Source organism: Diplotaxodon limnothrissa, linkage group LG7 (genome assembly GCF_057381915.1).
Source record: "Diplotaxodon limnothrissa isolate DT_005_m linkage group LG7, D_limnothrissa_male_GT1.1, whole genome shotgun sequence".
NCBI classification, from domain to species: domain Eukaryota; kingdom Metazoa; phylum Chordata; class Actinopteri; order Cichliformes; family Cichlidae; genus Diplotaxodon; species Diplotaxodon limnothrissa.
Window position 1 is genome coordinate 25,174,017 of NC_140602.1, and position 18,374 is coordinate 25,192,390.

The 18,374-nt window shown below is 41.0% G+C and overlaps 1 protein-coding gene across 1 annotated transcript in view; it reads right to left on the minus strand.

Moving 5' to 3' along the window:
• Positions 1-18,374, minus strand: part of poc1b (POC1 centriolar protein B) — a 48,595-nt gene that overhangs the window by 24,999 nt on the left and 5,222 nt on the right. The window lies entirely within an intron of this gene.

Here is an 18,374-nt window from a genome sequence, read left to right on the forward strand (position 1 = left end):
TAGCATCACTTAAACTTCAGCAGTTACATATTGCTTGCATGTAATCATGCCACATATCCCACTATATATCCTTTTACATCTTAGAAAGTCAACTATGCAGTTGAAAGTTAGAAACCCTGGAGCACTGAATGCTAAAAGCATCATACTGCTAAACACAATTCACACAACTATTACAACTGACGTTTCAAAAGCTACAACTCGCACAGAAACAGCATCGATGGATGTCCACGAGAAAGATTTGATTGAACTGCCTTGCCACATAAATGCCTGCTAATCAGCTTTAGCTCTTAAGCTAATACCAAAAGGACTGCAAAAGCACCTGTGGGAAAGGCATTTGCCATTCAGAACAACCTCACAGCTAATTGCTCATAGTCTCGTTGTAAAACAATGCAACCTCTCAGACTATAGTGGCGACCTAACCTTTCCTATGTTCCCACACATACTGTGTGCTAAGCCTCCACAAAATACTTAAGCGTCTTTAACCAAAATCCCTGCATCTAAACTGTGGCAAACAATTAAAGAAAAATAATAAGATAAATAATACAGTAAAACACAATTCAACAATATCACTAATAATCACTCTAAAGAAACCACACAGTCACAGCTTTTAGCACAAAAGCTTCATTATGTTTCCTTGCTGTTTGGGTTTAAATTTGATTAAGGCATGACTTTCTCAAAGGATCAAACAGGTATCCCCCCAAAGTCTGGAGACAAAGAGCCAAACAATCATGTGCAACGTGACTGCTGCGAGTGAAAAACTTTGTAGCAAAACGTGACCGGAACGGACGGCAGCAAAAGTTGAGTTAGAATCATCCTGATTACTGGACAAATCCCTGAACCATTTGTCTCTCTGAGGTTTTAATGGAAATCTAATCCATTTCCATTTTTTTAACATGTTTTCTGAGTGAATTCTGGAGTCAGTGCTTGTTTTCCTAAAAACACCCACTATTTTGCACTGTAGTGTGCATGATTAAAGACATTCTACCTCACATTATTTGATTAGACAGAAGTGGGGGGAAAAATGTCAATGTATAATGTGCGTGAAGATGACTTAAGAGGAAACTGGACTTATGCAACAGATGTGAATGCTCAATGTATGAAATGTCCATGGAAGACTGAGAAAAAAAACCCCGACATGTGTAGAACAGTAGTACATGGAATAGTTTATAACAGAAGTATTTATAACAGAAGTATTAAGATCTGAGATTAGGTCTGGAAAAGAAAGAGGAAGAGAAGGGTTACATCAAACAATAAAAGCCCATTATTGGCATCAGGGCAACTGTGGCCAGACTAGGGGGATCCACTTATCCCTCTCCTGGGAGCAGAGAGATGAATGACTTCCTCACAGGTGGACTATGAGCTTAACAGGAGGGGGGTAGCAGTGAGAGATGGTGGGGTTTAACCTGGGAGTGACGAGGTATTGGGTTACAGCTGCACCTCCGGAGAGAAACCGTGACCAGTGGCTTTCTCATCTCACAGGAAATGGATTTATTTTCTGAGCCCTTTCCATTAATCCTCCCTTGCAGACATATGCATGGGTGTGCAAAAAATTGCACAGGGGTTCGCATATACAGAGTAATGCGCATACACACCCATGTGTGAATAAAAGACTGGCGCACAGCCACTTTTACAAACATGTCATTCCAAGTTTTAGAATGTTTCCGAAGAACTAGTGACGTTTGTTAGGAATCACTACACTTCCACTGCAGGGATCAAGCTCCAGGTGAATTATTTTTTCCACCAAAAAGTCCTGAACTGAAAGTCCTTATGTGTAGGGCTGATTCTGAGTCGTGCAGTAGCCAGCTTACAACATTTTAGTCATTTCTGCAATAGCTGGTGAAAACCAGTTTACTTACTGAGGTATACTGCATAATTGTGTGTGAGAGAAACAGAGAGAAAGTTATAGCAGTAGAATGAGCAACTAAGTTATCTAAGAGGATGAGGCATTAATGAAAACAGAAAGGTAAATAAGAAAATGTTCTACTGGTATATTTTATAAACCACCCTAGAAGGTACATTTTCTTTGAGACTGTTGTAAACAAAATCAGGCTTCACAAAAACACACCATACTGATTCAGTTAGAGCATTATATTGGGTTTTATCTAAGCAGCCAGTGCCTAACACATTTAAAACTCAATTTCTTAGAGTCCATTCAAAGCACAGTCCTGTTTTAGCTAACCTTGCCCCTAGTCACTCAAGGTCGGCAGGTAGGCCTCTCAATGGGAAGAAGAAAGAAAAAAAGAAAAGAATATAAAAAACTGTTCAGGAGAAGAAGAAGAAAAAAATCAATGTCCACTTTTTCTGCAAGCCTAGATGAGTTATACAGAAATAGACTCGGCCAGCAGCAGAGCCATGAGGCGTCTGATCTGCCTACACAGTTCACCAGGCCACATCCTCTCTGCCTCCACTCAGGGAGAAAATAGCATCAACGTGCAACACAGCCAAACATTAAGGTAGCCTGTTATTTCCACAGACATATGCACTGGTTCTCTTAAATGGGTTAGCTGCAGTTGAGTCCACCACTGTTAGATGAACTTAAATATATTAGATACATTTGTAGCCTGTATTTTCAGTTAAAGCAAATGTGTGAGTGCACATTAGATTCAAGTCAAAGTATATTTCTAAAAATCAGAAATTATTAAACTTTAAATCAATTTTAAATCAAAATACCAATACAATAATCACCTACAACATTAAAACTACCCACTTGATACATCTTCACTAGTCTGTGCATCAGCACATTGGTAGTGGATTGCTTGTTCCTCGCATTCCAGGGACACCTGACCAGATCAAGTGACAGCTGTATAGATTCCAGTTCATGGCCTTAAGTTTTTGTTAATTTCCCTAAAGCTGTTTTACAATGTCTTGCTGCTGCCGTAGACAGTGTGCTGGTCAAAGCAATACCAATGTCAAGGAAAACCCACATGAATGCCTGGACCCAAGGTTTCCCAGCAAAACACTGCACTGCAATAAAATATATTCAACAAACTGTGAATGAATCCTTCCCTATTTAGAATTAGCAAGTTTGGAATTATTAAAAAACAAACAAAAAATAAACATAAAGCCTAATAAAAAGTGTAATTAAAGTGCAACTAATGTTTCAATATGTGTTTCCTTCTCCCTTCTGGCCAGATTCTCATTGGAAGGATGACATCATTATCAAATTTGTCCTTCTTTGTCTCATCCAAGTTCTATTTTTATCTCTCACCTTAGCCTCCATTTAATTCTCACAACAAGCAGGAAAATAAAATGCAACACATCTTTGCCTTTCAGGTGTCCTGGTAATACTTGTAATAGACCTCACAGTCTATTCTTAGCTTACTGCAAGGACCGACTGTCAGCACATTCCTACCAGTGGCACCTGAGGATACTGGTGTAACCTTCAGAGAGCATTAAGAGAGCAGAGAGTTAGTCAAACGTGAAGAACTGTTTGAGGTAGGTGGCAGAAAATAAGATGTTTCAAATGACAAAAATGAAAGTTCAGAAATAGTTGTATTGTCCTTGTGGAAAAATGACAATTATAGAATTACAGTTAATTTAATAATAGCAATTTGTACTACATGGATTCTACACAAAATCACCCTTGAAAACGATTATACTGAGAGCAGATATAAACTAGCAATTTACAGATGTTGGCATTGGAAGTAACAGGTTTGTGCAGGGAGTCATCTTTTTAAAAATGGATCTATATCCAGGATGTAGTTGTGCTGTATTGGTATCATACCTTCATCGTACAAATTCATCTTGAACAAAATTAGCCGCATAACACGGTGCACAACCATATTATGAGTTGTTTCATAGTTTGTCCACCAGAGGGCACTCTGCAATGTTCGTGTTGGCAAAAGGTTAAGAAAGCCACAAACAAAACAACCAGCTGATCCAAACAGTGTTGGCAAGTCAACCCAGCGGTTACATTTCTTTGGAGGTGAACCTCAGGTTACGTAGAAGACAACGGCGTAGGGTACAGTGTTCCGGTTATAGTGCAAGTTACAACGTAGATCTGACACAGAAGTGAAAAAATCCAATCAGAAGGACACCTTATTTAATTCAGATGATAAATAAATGATCTACAAGAAAAACCTTTTGCCCTGGTAAGAATCTGAAAAGTCAGTGCCTCGAAAAAAAATGAAACTGTCAATAAAATAAACCTAAAGTAAGTCTAAATACCAAGTAATCGATAATGTCCCAAGCAATATCTAACAATGAAAAATCTTATGCAATTAGTAACGCAGATATCAAACTTACTCACTAAACTCCTATGACACATACCGCAACTAAATGACCCATCCAATCAATGAAAAGCACACAGAGCTGAAAATTATCTGACGTAAGAGTACAAAGACATATATTTAAAAAAAAGAAGAAAAAAAAAAGTATGTTGATTTCTTCATTGAAACCTACAGGAGGCAAAGTGTCAAAAAAAAGTTCACATTGTAAGAGTAAAGTGTTAATGTCTGTACATGCTCAGCCACATAGTGATTCACATAGTGTGGCACTATGTGAATCACTATCTGTCAAACTGCTCATGTTGGAAAACAACTGTTTGACAAACAGCAGTAAACTGATCATTACATAAGTAGACAGGTTTTAGAGAACGTCAAGTTAAAGCGTGAGCAGACCGTTTACACAGTGGCCTTTTTGACAAAAGCATGTAAATGCTATCCGTAATTGTGGTTATGCAACATATTTAATCTAAGAAACAGAGAAGCAACACCATTTTTATACACAGCAATCAAGAGTTACAAAAAAATGTTTCTTTGTTTGGAGGACACCACAAAGTGCTTCCTGTAAGTCGGTGTTGCGCAAGGTTGAGATTAAAGGCAAGCAGAAAAAGGAAAGAGGGAGGAGGGAAAGAGGAGAGGAGGGGAAAAAGACAGATGTGAACTTGAAGAGAGAACCTTGTGAATTAGTAATAAGGCTTGCCTTTCTCTTGTATTTTTGATGAGGAGGATCAAGTTTTGGGACACTTACATGCAAGCATCGGATAGACTGGAAGCGCCATGGGGAGTCTCGCAGCATTATGTGACGTGTACAGTGTCTGAAGAAGGGGTTCCGCTGTGACTGCATGGAGTCGTCATATGCTCAGGAAGCCTTAAGTAATATTTCACTTGCACAGACTGTGCTCCACTCTGTGAGCTGCATTAGGGAAACTGCTGCCCATATTTGGCCTCTCAAGGCTAAATATGTGACTCCTTAATTTTATGACTATTAATGGTTTACTGACTAGAAGACAGAACAGCATTTAAAAACAAAACATATAAATTAATAAATAAAATAAAAATTAATAAACACAAAACAGGTCAGTATACGATTTTAAATCTTTTTAGCTCATCTCTTAAGAGGAATGCTCCTGTATACATTATGTATTTAAAAACACTGGACACTGGTTTCATTTTAAACACAGTGCTAGTTTACATATGAATAGTGCTTTGTAAAAATGTGAAAACTGCAACCTAAGGGGCAAAAATTTGCACACCTGTAAAGTTCTTAAATTACATAAAATCACACAAATCAAATAATCATTACATGTAAATTTATATTAGGTGCATAAATGTTCTATATTCCTGCATTTTTATCAGTATATCCCTTCATAACCATGTGAGTAAAAGACAGTGTGAACCAAACAGACTATGGGAGGATATAGTATGAATGAAAGTGCTTGGGCCAAGTGTACAAGAGCACGTTTGCCCAAGTGCAGCAGTGTGTATTTGTGTGTGGGTATGTGTGAATGTGAGGCTGTTATGCAGCCTCTGGGAGTCTGTGTCCTGGTGGAAAGTGAACCCCTCCTCCACCCATTACTATCTTTAGCTCATTTCCGTCGTGTCTTGTCACTCGTGTTCTCCTCTACAGCACTTAAATCTGGTATCTAAACCTCCGGGCCATCCAATATCCTGTACTTCCCCTGCACAGAAAGCCAGAGAGGACTGTAGAGAGGCAGGGTCTTCTGTGTTCTATGCAATCACACAAATGCACATGGCCAACATGTTGAGAATTGACAGATGTTCCTTATAAATTAACATACTATCAATACTGCACACTTATTCACATAGAAGTGTACCATACATGGCTACAAAAGAGGCACATTCCCACACAGATGGTAGGCGGCCTGTTAGTAGAGGACACCTTGTCTGTTTAAACTGGTATTGCTAACGTCTGCAGGAACACTAGAATTGGCACAAGTAACCAAATCAAACCTTCTGCTTTCGATTAACTAATAATAGGGGTGGGGGGAAAAAAATCGATACTGTGTAGTATCGTGATATTTTGTTTGCTAATAATGTATCGATACAGGGACAGCAGAAAGTTTTTGTGCTCTGACTTCAGAGCATGTTGATCAGCTCCTTTTTCTGAGCAAGAATCCTGACATTCCTTCACTGTCCAAATGTGTTTAACTTGTTTTTTGGCAGCAATAAACATGACAGTTTACTTATTTTAATTTAAGACATGTTTTATTTTAATTAAGTTTAAAACTTTTTTATTTAATGTAAAATTATATTTTGTTTTAATTTACTTTCAAATTCTTCAGTTGCTGAATGGGCTGCATAGTTTTCATAAATTGCATAGTTCAGAATAGCTATACCAGATGGCTGCATTCAGTTAAGTTGGACTAGACTGTAATACAAACCGTTCAGTTTGTCAACAATAAAACTGACTGAAATGAGAGAAAGACTGAGTGTGAGACTTTGATATTAGATAAAATGAATATTGATAAAGTTTACCTTTATGTACAGAATCTGAATATCGCAGATATTTAAAAAAAGAAATCGCAATAATATCGTATCGTGCATTAAGTATTGTGATAATATCGTATCGTGGGATGTATGGTGATTCCCACCTCTAATAAAACATTTGCCATTCATTGTATTTCTTTTACTGCTGACTGGAATCTGTTCAATGGGATGGTAAAACTCTCCATGTAATATCTTGCGCTGTATTTCCACTTAACTATAAGAGACGCAAGGAGGGACTGTGCTACATTTAAAGAAACGTAGAAATATACAGCTGCACCATGCAAGATAGTTGCATGGTGCAGCTGTATATTTCAAACAACAAAACCAGAGGCCTCTTAGTGACCTCTCTAAAAAATGTTTTGTTGGCTTAACTTAAAAAAATTGAGGTAACAATTTCCACTCAGCTTTTTAAGTTACAAATTTTGCATATTATTAAGTAAATCTAGCAAGAAATTTTTAGGTTTGGCTAACTCAACTGGTTCAACAAACCAACATGATTTACTTTGACCTCTAAAAGCATAATTAAGTTTAAGCAACCTAATATTAATTTAGAATTCCTGGTAATATTGAGTTGACAAATTACATTAGTTGAGTTAATCTAACTTACTTTTTTACATATATCCTACTCACAATTATCCATGCAAACATAGCCATTTAAATTATTCCAACTGATGAAACAGTTTATTGCATAACATTTTCGAAGAAATACACTTCTGTGTCATACAACATAAATCAAACATTACAGCAGCCCTGTAATTATAAATGAGTGGGCAAAAACAATGTATTTCAGTACAATTCCTCCACAAACAACCTCAGCAACAAAAGAAAATGTAACATGTTTATTACCTGGACAAGGTTGAATCAGAAGCTAAAACATGCCAATTTACTTCGTTTTTCTTACTCCACAATGGTGTCTACAACTTCTGATTAACTGAACACACCATCCAATCAACAGTGTTTAGTTATTAATAGAAACAAGTAGAGCAGTGGGGCCTGATGACTGACTTTGAGAACCACTATAAAGATTTGTAAAGGTATATTAAATAAAGCAGCAAATATATATTTATAAAATCTTCCAAATAACAATAATTTTAAATCACACCCTTCTAAAATACCTCAGAAAACAAACATTGCAACGTAAGGCAATTTGTTTTTGCAAATCTGCTTATTATTAAACATTAACTTTAACCTATCAACTTGGTAAATATCATAGAATCAAGAAAATTGCAAAACATTTTAATATTTAACAACGCAACAATCCAAAGGTAAGGTTATACGCATTATGAACTCTCAAAACTACACTTGTCTAAGACTGCATAAAAAACACAAGCATCAGCACATCTGAATATTGCAGCCTAAATTACATTTGTTTTATGACAGAAGTTTGTACTTAAGAGACATTACCCGTGGGCTGGCTTTAAGCCCATCAAGTTCCAGAAACACCTGGAATACCTCTAGAGTGTTCTTTACTTGTTTGGGGTAGCTCAGATTGAGAGCGTATATACAGTGGGGCAAAAAAGTATTTAGTCAGCCACCGATTGTGCAAGTTCCCCCACCTAAAATGATGACAGAGGTCAGTAATTTGCACCAGAGGTACACTTCAACTGTGAGAGACAGAATGTGAAAAAAAAAATCCATGAATCCACATGGTAGGATTTGTAAAGAATTTATTCGTAAATCAGGGTGGAAAATAAGTATTTGGTCAATAACAAAAATACAACTCAATACTTTGTAACATAACCTTTGTTGGCAATAACAGAGGTCAAACGTTTACTATAGGTCTTTACCAGGTTTGCACACACAGTAGCTGGTATTTTGGCCCATTCCTCCATGCAGATCTTCTCGAGAGCAGTGATGTTTTGGGGCTGTCGCCGAGCAACACGGACTTTCAACTCCCGCCACAGATTTTCTATGGGGTTGAGGTCTGGAGACTGGCTAGGCCACTCCAGGAGTTTCAAATGCTTCTTACGGAGCCACTCCTTTGTTGCCCGGGCGGTGTGTTTTGGATCATTGTCATGTTGGAAGACCCAGCCTCGTTTCATCTTCAAAGTTCTCACTGATGGAAGGAGGTTTTGGCTCAAAATCTCACGATACATGGCCCCATTCATTCTGTCCTTAACACGGATCAGTCGTCCTGTCCCCTTGGCAGAAAAACAGCCCCATAGCATGATGTTTCCACCCCCATGCTTCACAGTAGGTATGGTGTTCTTGGGATGCAACTCAGTATTCTTCTTCCTCCAAACACGATGAGTTGAGTTTATACCAAAAAGTTCTACTTTGGTTTCATCTGACCACATGACATTCTCCCAATCCTCTGCTGTATCATCCATGTGCTCTCTGGCAAACTTCAGACGGGCCTGGACATGCACTGGCTTCAGCAGCGGAACACGTCTGGCACTGCGGGATTTGATTCCCTGCCGTTGTAGTGTGTTACTGATGGTGACCTTTGTTACTTTGGTCCCAGCTCTCTGCAGGTCATTCACCAGGTCCCCCCGTGTGGTTCTGGGATCTTTGCTCACCGGTCTCATGATCATTTTGACCCCACGGGATGAGATCTTGTGTGGAGCCCCAGATCGAGGGAGATTATCAGTGGTCTTGTATGTCTTCCATTTTCTGATGATTGCTCCCACAGTTAATTTTTTCACACCAAGCTGCTTGCCTATTGTAGATTCACTCTTCCCAGTCTGGTGCAGGTCTACAATACTTTTCCTGGTGTCCTTCGAAAGCTCTTTGGTCTTGGCCATGGCGGAGTTTGGAGTCTGACTGTTTGAGGCTGTGGACAGGTGTCTTTTATACAGAAAAGCTTCTTACAGAAGACGTTACAGGTCTGTGAGAGCCAGAGATTTTCCTTGTTTGAGGTGACCAAATACTTATTTTCCACCCTAATTTACGAATAAATTCTTTACAAATCCTACCATGTGGATTCATGGATTTTTTTTTCACATTCTGTCTCTCACAGTTGAAGTGTACCTCTGGTGCAAATTACTGACCTATGTCATCATTTTAAGTGGGGGAACTTGCACAATCGGTAGCTGACTAAATACTTTTTTGCCCCACTGTAAGTCCCATCATTAAGGCACACGCTCTGGGCACATCAAGGTCTTCCAGGACAGCTGTTCCTTCAATCACAATTTTAGCGACGGCTGGAAGAGACACTGCTGCACGTCTGGTGACTACGATCTTTACCACTTCTTCTGGGAACTGTTCTTCACCATCCTGGCAAGTAGGTTAAAAAGAAACATGTCGGTATTTTATGTGCTATTTAAAAATATAACACAAAACAATGTGATATTTACCTACCAGCTGTTCTCTGAAGAGATCCTCTTCTTTCTCTTTCAGATACACCATCAGGCAACGGATTGCGACCTCTCTTCTTGTTTCCACCGAACTCTGGAGAATAAAAAAAGTTTACTAGGCGAAAAGTCAAACATATTACATTTATAGGACTAGCCTTTTGCTAATTATTGATTTCATTTTTGTTTTTAACAAATACCCCTCCTTGAATCGCTACCTTATCGTGGTGGAGGGGTTTGTGTGTCACAGGGATCCCAGGGGCTATGTTGTCTGGGGGCTTTTGCCCCCTGGTAGGGTCTCCCATGGCAAATTGGCCCTGGGTGAGGGACCAGACAAAGAGCGATTCATAAGACCCTTATGAAAAGGACATCGAGGGAACAGTTTACCCTGCCCGGGATAGGGTTACCGGGGCCCCGCCCTGGAGCCAGGCCCGGGGAGGGTGCCCGAGGGCGAGCGTCTGGTGGCCGGGCCTTAGTCCATGGGGCCCGGCCGGGCACAGCCCGAAGAGGAGACATGGGCCCATCCTCCACCTGGAGACTCTGTTGTCCTGCTGGGAGACTTCAATGCTCACGTGGGTAACGACAGCGAGACCTGGAGGGGCGTGATTGGGAGGAACGGCCTCCCTGATCTGAACCCGAGCGGTGCTCTGTTATTGGACTTCTGTGCTAATCACAGTTTGGCCATAACGAACACCCTGTTCGAACATAAGAGTGTCCATAAGTGCACGTGGCACCAGGATGCTCTAGGCCGTAGGTCGATGATCGATTTTGTAATCGTATCAGCAGACCTGCGACCATATGTTCTGGACACTCGGGTAAAGAGAGGGGCTGAGCTGTCAACTGATCACCACCTGGTGGTGAGTTGGATCAGGTGGCGGGGGAAGACGCTGGACAGACCTGGTGCACCTAAACGCGTAGTGAGGGTGTGCTGGGAACGTCTAGCAGAGGCCCCAGTCCGCGAGATCTTCAACGCACACCTCCGGCAGAGCTTCAACAGCATTCCGAGGGAGACTGGGGACATTGAGTCCGAATGGACCATGTTCAGCGTCTCCATTGCCGAAGCTGCTGCATTGAGCTGCGGCCGCAAGGTGGTTGGTGCCTGCCGTGGTGGTAATCCCCGAACCAAATGGTGGACACCAGAGGTGAAGAGAGCCACCAGGCTGAAGGAGTCCTATCGGGCTTGGTTAGCCTGTGGGACTCCGGAGGCAGCCGACAGGTATCGACAGGCCAAGCGGAATGCGGCTCGGGCAGTGGCTGAAGCAAAAACTCGGGTGTGGGAGGAGTTCGGAGAGGCCATGGAAAAAGACTTTCGGACTGCCTCGAAGAGATTCTGGCAAACCGTCAGACGTCTCAGGAGGGGAAAGCGGTGCTCTACCTGCACTGTGTATAGTGCTGGCGGAGCGCTGCTGACGTCGACTGAGAAAATTGTCAGGCGGTGGAAGGAATACTTCGAGGACCTCCTTAATCCCACTGACACGTCTTCCGAGGAGGAAGCAGAGTCTGGGGATGAGGGGAATGACCCGCCAATTTCCGGGGGCGAGGTCACTGAGGCAGTTAAACAACTCCTTGGTGGCAAAGCCCCTGGTGTTGATGAGGTCCGCCCCGAGTTCCTGAAGGCTCTGGACGTTGTAGGGCTGTCCTGGTTGACACGCCTCTGCAATGTTGCGTGGAGATCAGGGGCAGTACCTGTGGACTGGCAGACCGGGGTGGTGGTCCCCATCTTCAAGAAAGGGGACCGGAGGGTGTGTTCCAACTACAGGGGGATCACACTCCTCAGCCTCCCTGGGAAAGTCTATGCCAGGGTGCTGGAAAGGAGAGTTCGTCCGTTAGTCGAACCTCGGATACAGGAGGAACAATGCGGTTTTCGTCCTGGTCGCGGAACACTGGACCAGCTCTTTATCCTCTCCAGGATACTTGAGGGTGCATGGGAGTTTGCCCAACCAGTCTACATGTGTTTTGTGGACTTGGAGAAGGCATTCGACCGTGTCCCTCGGGGTGTCCTGTGGGAGGTGTTGCGGGAATATGGGGTGTCTGGCCCATTGCTACGGGCCATTCGATCCCTATACAACCGTTGCAAGAGCTTGGTTCGCATTGCCGGCAATAAGTCGGACTCGTTCCCGGTGGGTGATGGGCTCCGCCAGGGCTGCCCTTTGTCTCCGGTTCTGTTCATAATTTTTATGGACAGGATTTCTAGGCGCAGCCAAGTGGCGGAGGGCTTTCGCTTTGGTGGCCTCAGAATCTCATCTCTGATTTTTGCAGATGATGTGGTTCTGTTGGCTTCATCGGGTGAGGGCCTCCAGCTCGCACTGGAGCGGTTCGCAGCCGAGTGTGAAGCAGCGGGAATGAGGATCAGCACCTCCAAATCTGAGGCCATGGTTCTCAGCCGGAAAAGGGTGGAGTGCCCACTCCGGGTCGGGGATGAGTTCCTGCCCCAAGTGGAGGAGTTCAAGTATCTCGGGGTCTTGTTCGCGAGTGATGGGAGAAGGGAGCCGGAGATCGACAGACGGATTGGGGCTGCAGCTGCAGTAATGCGGACGCTGCACCGGTCCGTCGTGGTGAAGAGGGAGCTGAGTGTAAAAGCGAAGCTCTCAATTTACCGGTCGATCTACGTCCCTACCCTCACCTATGGCCACGAGCTGTGGGTAGTGACCGAAAGAACGAGATCGCGGATACAAGCGGCAGAAATGAGCTTCCTCCGAAGGGTGGCTGGCCTCTCCCTTAGAGATAGGGTGAGAAGTTCGGCCATCCGGGAGGGGCTCAGAGTAGAGCAGCTGCTGCTCCACATCGAAAGGAGCCAGCTGAGGTGGTTCGGGCATCTGACAAGGATGCCCCCTGGGCGCGGTGTTCCAGGCATGTCCCACCGGGACCCAGGACACGCTGGAGAGATTATATCTCTCGGCTGGCCTGGGAACGCCTTGGTATTCCCCCGGATAAGCTGGAGGAGGTGGCTGGGGAGAGGGAGGTCTGGGCCTCTTTGCTTAGGCTGCTGCCCCCGCGACCCGGCCCCGGACAAAGCGGATGAAAATGGATGGATGGATGGATGAATTTTTAACAAATAAACAATTTAATTTTTATAACTTTAATTTAATCTGTTACATACTGCCCTGCTTTCAATGCACCCTTTGCTAGCAGTAGGATAAGGTGAGTGAAAGTAAATATAACCTAGATTTGGAGACTATTTCAAACAGTTTTTGTTGAGTTCTATGGATTCAACTATAATAGTTATATGTGAGATATGTGATGCAGAACTGGAAAAAGCCACCTGTGGACAAGTCTTGTAATGATGTGATTAAAACATTAAAAGCTCCTATCTACCCTCTTTAATGTATTTGTGTAACTTGTCTTCCTCATAAACGTTTATTGTGCAGTTGATGAAGATACTTGTAACACTCCAAATTATTACCTCAGTTTTTTCTCCTCACATTATTTGTAATATGACCCATACTTACCTTAATGTATTGTCAAGTTACATGTGACATGGAAAGTACCTATTTAAATTTACCCACCTCAGTTTGCAATTATGTGACCAAAAGTTACATTAATGTCTTTTCATCTCACTTATGAGGTGCAAAATACTTATGCATCTGAGTTTTACTTTTTCTCTTCAATCTGAGTTTCCAAGTTACAAATACATCACTATATCCTTGACTCTTACAACAAAGAAAACAGACAAATATATTTTGAGTGATGTTTTCTTTAGCAAATTTTTACTCTGTCCACCTCTGATGTTCACTTTTTCACTCTTCAGTAAAAGATAGCCAACAATGCTCCTGAGATAATGAATTAGATAATTAACTTTTAAGGTGTGTAAGATTATCAATTATATTCAGCTTCTTTTTTTTTACCTCTTGCAACATGTTCCTGATGCGCTCAATCTTAATTTTTGCAGCACCGCCTTTTGAAGAGACCAGGGACATTATTCTTGTGGAATACTGGTCCAGTTTTGCCATGAATGTTGTTTCCAAGTTAACAGTGGTGATCCTTTGGAATTCATCATTTATCTGTAAAAAATAAAAAAAAGACATAATTAAAAGCACAATGTGTTAATGTAATGCACAATGTCACAATTATAAGTTATCCTATAAATTATTTAATAAAATCACCTGTGCTGCATCAAAAAGCGCAGGCCATCTACTTCTGAAGTCATTCACAGGTGGTGCCAGATTAACAACTTCCTGTCTGCGATTCGAGAATGTTTTGGCCATTTTTTCCACTGATGATCCGATAGTTGTTCCTCTTCTTCACTTCATCAAGAAGTTCCAATCTTTCCTTTTCCAAGCTTTCCTCTGTTTCTCCTTGTGGGTGAGGTGGCAAATAGTTCACCTCAGCCTTTCTTGGCTTTTTGAGATTCTTTGAAGGTGTCTTCTCATGTGCTTGCTTTCTTTTGAGAGAGTTCACATCCAGCTCAGGGCACCCAAGCCCTCTGAGTTTACTTCTGTAATTGCCCATTTTATATTTCAGTCTTTGTTGCCATCCATAGCATCCATTATAGGATCCCGGTTCTTTAAGGCAAGGATGTTGTTGAACAAGTGCTTCAGCTACATCTGCTAATTGTGCAGATGTTGGGTAGGCAACATACTGAAAGATCGTTTCAGCCAGTTTCTCAAGGATGTCTGGAAGAAGTGGAGTAAAGTTAAGTTTAGTTCCATCCTTTTTGAAAGTTTCATTTCCTGAAGCAAGTAAAAGCTCTGTGTCATAAGCAAAGCGAGGAACAGAAAAATTGGTAGGCCAGCGCTGTAAACGCCGACTCAAATGTTCAGGTGAGGAAAGAATGACTGTATCCTGAGATCCAGATGAGCAACTGGTGCCACAGGACACACTTGATGTCTCTGAGACTGATGTCTCTGAAATTGCTGAAGCATTGACCAAGGTCTCTGATGCAGATTTGAAGGAACTGTCTACATCACTAAATGTCAGAGTAATTGTGAGAGGTTCAATAATCTGAACCACCTTAAGTGTGTCCTTGTCCTTGATATCACCTGTTGATGTCAGAGAAAAATATTCTTCTCCAAAGTCAGCATCCTTATAGTGCAAAGTAAACTTCCCATCAATCTCAAAAGTCTCTTTCACAATAGATTCAAGTTCTTCCACTGTTCCAGGGATTCCATGTGGTAAGTCCAGTTTTCGAATGTTATGCTCTTTGAGTATGATCCGAAGTTTAGCAGGATGAGACATTGAGGTACCTATATAAAAAGGAAAACAAAAAAACAAAACAGAATTTAGCTTTTGAATTTTACTCGTGGTGGAATATACCTCCTACCTCCTTGATAAATGGGTTCGCAAGCTATTCCATGTTTTAAATGAGCAGTAACAATCCCAGTATAGACAAGGCATAAATAGTTCACCTTGGCTATGTCTAAGCCTGTAATGCTTTAAGAGCTGATTCCTTCTTGGTGTTTCAAATTTGCAAATTTTGCAAGTCCAGTGCATTTTGAAATTTATTGCAACTTTTGGTAATGCAAAGACTTATCGAGGCTTTTGAGTAAACAAGTTATTTTAAGTATAAAACCTTCTCTAAAACACTACAATGAAACACTGAAAAGATGAATCCAAAAATAATAAAATAAATCTACAGACTGTAGTTTAAAATTGGAAAAATTGTGTCATATCCATATGTGTGAGAGAATTTTCTTTTTAATTATTTGAAGACCACTGTTGACATGCCACAATACCACACTTCACATTATGCTTACAATTACAGAAGGTAACGAAAGCAATTCGTGTGCACACACACAATTTTGTTTTTTCTTGCTAGGTCAACTAACTTTAACCTCAGGCATATTTCACATTCGAGCTTAAAATATCAATACATTTGATAGAAATACTTTTACTCACATAAATACTCTGGCATAAATTCCCCACATTTCACTCTGTCAGTAATTAGTTACCTCACCCAAGACCGTCGAAACACAAATTTACTCTGACACCATGATAAAAATGCAGGCAGCTGCTGACTGGTTAATTTGAACATATACAGGTTCAAATTGAACATGCTCTGCTGTCTGCAAGGTCTATCAGCTAACCAAATGCACCCTGACAAGTGACAAACTTTAAGTATAAGTGGAAAAATTGACAATGTACTCTCATATTTGCGAGGAACGTTTGCTAGCTAAAAGAAAGCTAGCTAACAACTTTAGCATAGTAAAGTTGCTAAAGTTAAACTATGATTAAAACCATCAAATTTAAAGTGTACAAATATAACTTGTAATTAATCTATTTAGAATTCAATGCTTAGTTAACTCACCGAATACAGTCTAGGTGAAACACACCTCTACTCCCACAAAGTGATAAGAATGAAGACAACTGCTACGCCTGTGATGATACGAACATATGCTACGGGGTTACCCTCTGCTGTATGCATGGTCTCATACACATCTATGGCTAACCAAGGTAACCACCAGAGTGACAGATTTAATTGACAGATTTCATTAATAACAGGAAAAAATACAAATGCTTTTACTTTTATAGAGTAACAACTAGCATAACACAGAGTGTCAATTCACATCATGTAGCTGCCATTGTCAGACTAAACTTACGCAGTGAATTCCTGTAACTAGTACATATTTATAAAAGAGTATAAAACAAGAAACTTACCAGGTAGGGGTGCCAACCTCTGTTTTTTTCCGTTTCTTCTTTTTTTATGGCAGTTGTAATTATTTTTTCGTTATGGTCCAGTTATGGGCAGTTCAAACACGAAGGATGTTCCAACTCACTTTTACATGTTACACAAACTTAATATTTTCTTTTGTTGATTGATGACAAAAGTATTTTGTTCAATATACTAAAACATTTAAGTTAAGGAGGTGTTTATTAATTTCTGTGTTGCACTGACTTTTAACATTGATTAGTCAACTCACTGAAACGTGTACATGTAGACAACTTACTTTTTTAAGTAGAAAAATGCTTTTTTGTTAAGTTCTATCTACAAACACCATGAATATTTTTTAGAGTGTGTGGTTTCCAGACAAATATGAGACCCAGTCCCTGAACAAATTCCACGTTTAGTCGGAAACGTAATGGATAAAGTTACCATGTTAGAAACAGAACTTTGAAACAAGATGTTCATACTTATAGCCTCCTCAATCATACAGAGACAACCAGCAGATGGCAGCTGATGATGATTAGATACATCATTTTGTGAAACTGGTGTGTCTATCAAAGTTTTTTAATGTCAGCTGATAGTTGCTACAAAACAGAGAATGGCCCAGATTCTGACTGAATTTTTGCTCAAAACCTTATCCTGCTAGTGCTGCTAGCTCAGCGCTCAGAATTAGTCATGTAAAAGAGGAAGACGAAACAGCTGATGCCCCAGGAGAGTGATCATGTCATTACTGACACCTGCACTTCCATACAAACATCCTGAAGGTAATCATGCAGAATTGTATAGTTTTGTAAGCACTTTTGCAAAACTACAAACATTTTCACCAGTTAAAAAAAATATTTCGAAAGAGGGGAAAACAACAATGTTATTCAAGTGTGAATAACATTGTTGTTTTCCCCTTAAACACTTGAATGTTTGCAGCTCAGTCAGATTCTCTCCAGGGAACTAATACACACTCAGAATAAAAGCAAACCAAAGTGAATACTAGCAGGTTTAAAGGCCATTAGTCAAAAAAGCTAATAAAGCATAAGTGATAAGAGGAGATGGCCCTAAATTATAGACAGGGAGGTTACCAATGGTAGCAGGAAGGCCAGAGTATAGCAACCTTCCCATGGGGCCACCCATGTAGCCACCTCAGGCAACTTGCATGTCCCAGTCATTTTCTCTCACTCTCATTCTCTCTATTTTCGTTTTTACTTGGGCCCATTAGGGCGATGAAGGGGAAACATGGACACAGAGCGGAAGGGAAATCTCTCTGAGGACATCTACAACAGTGAGAGACCAAAGAAACTAACCAGAAGGGAAGACGAGAGGAAAAGAGGACAAGGCAGAGGGGGAGGAAAGATGAGGTTTCTAAGAGATGGCTATCAGGAGATGAGAGCTGACAGGAGGAGTAGCACTGAGGGCTCCCTGCTCTGAACCAATTTAAACAGGAATGGCCCTCTCTCACTCTCACACACACACACACACACACACACACACACACACACACACCTAGTGACTCATGTCATGTACAAACCCCTGGAGCACGACCACAAACACACACAAACGACTGGGAAACGACTAGCACATTCACACGCTGTAAATGCTCATTCAATGCTCATAAATATGCACATGCATTCATGCAAAGACAACCTGCAGAAGCCACTGAAAAGTGATGATATATTATAATAAGTCAGAAGCTGTGTCTGTGTGTGACATTCATTCATCTTGCCATTTTTGGCAACGATAAAACTGACGTACATGTAT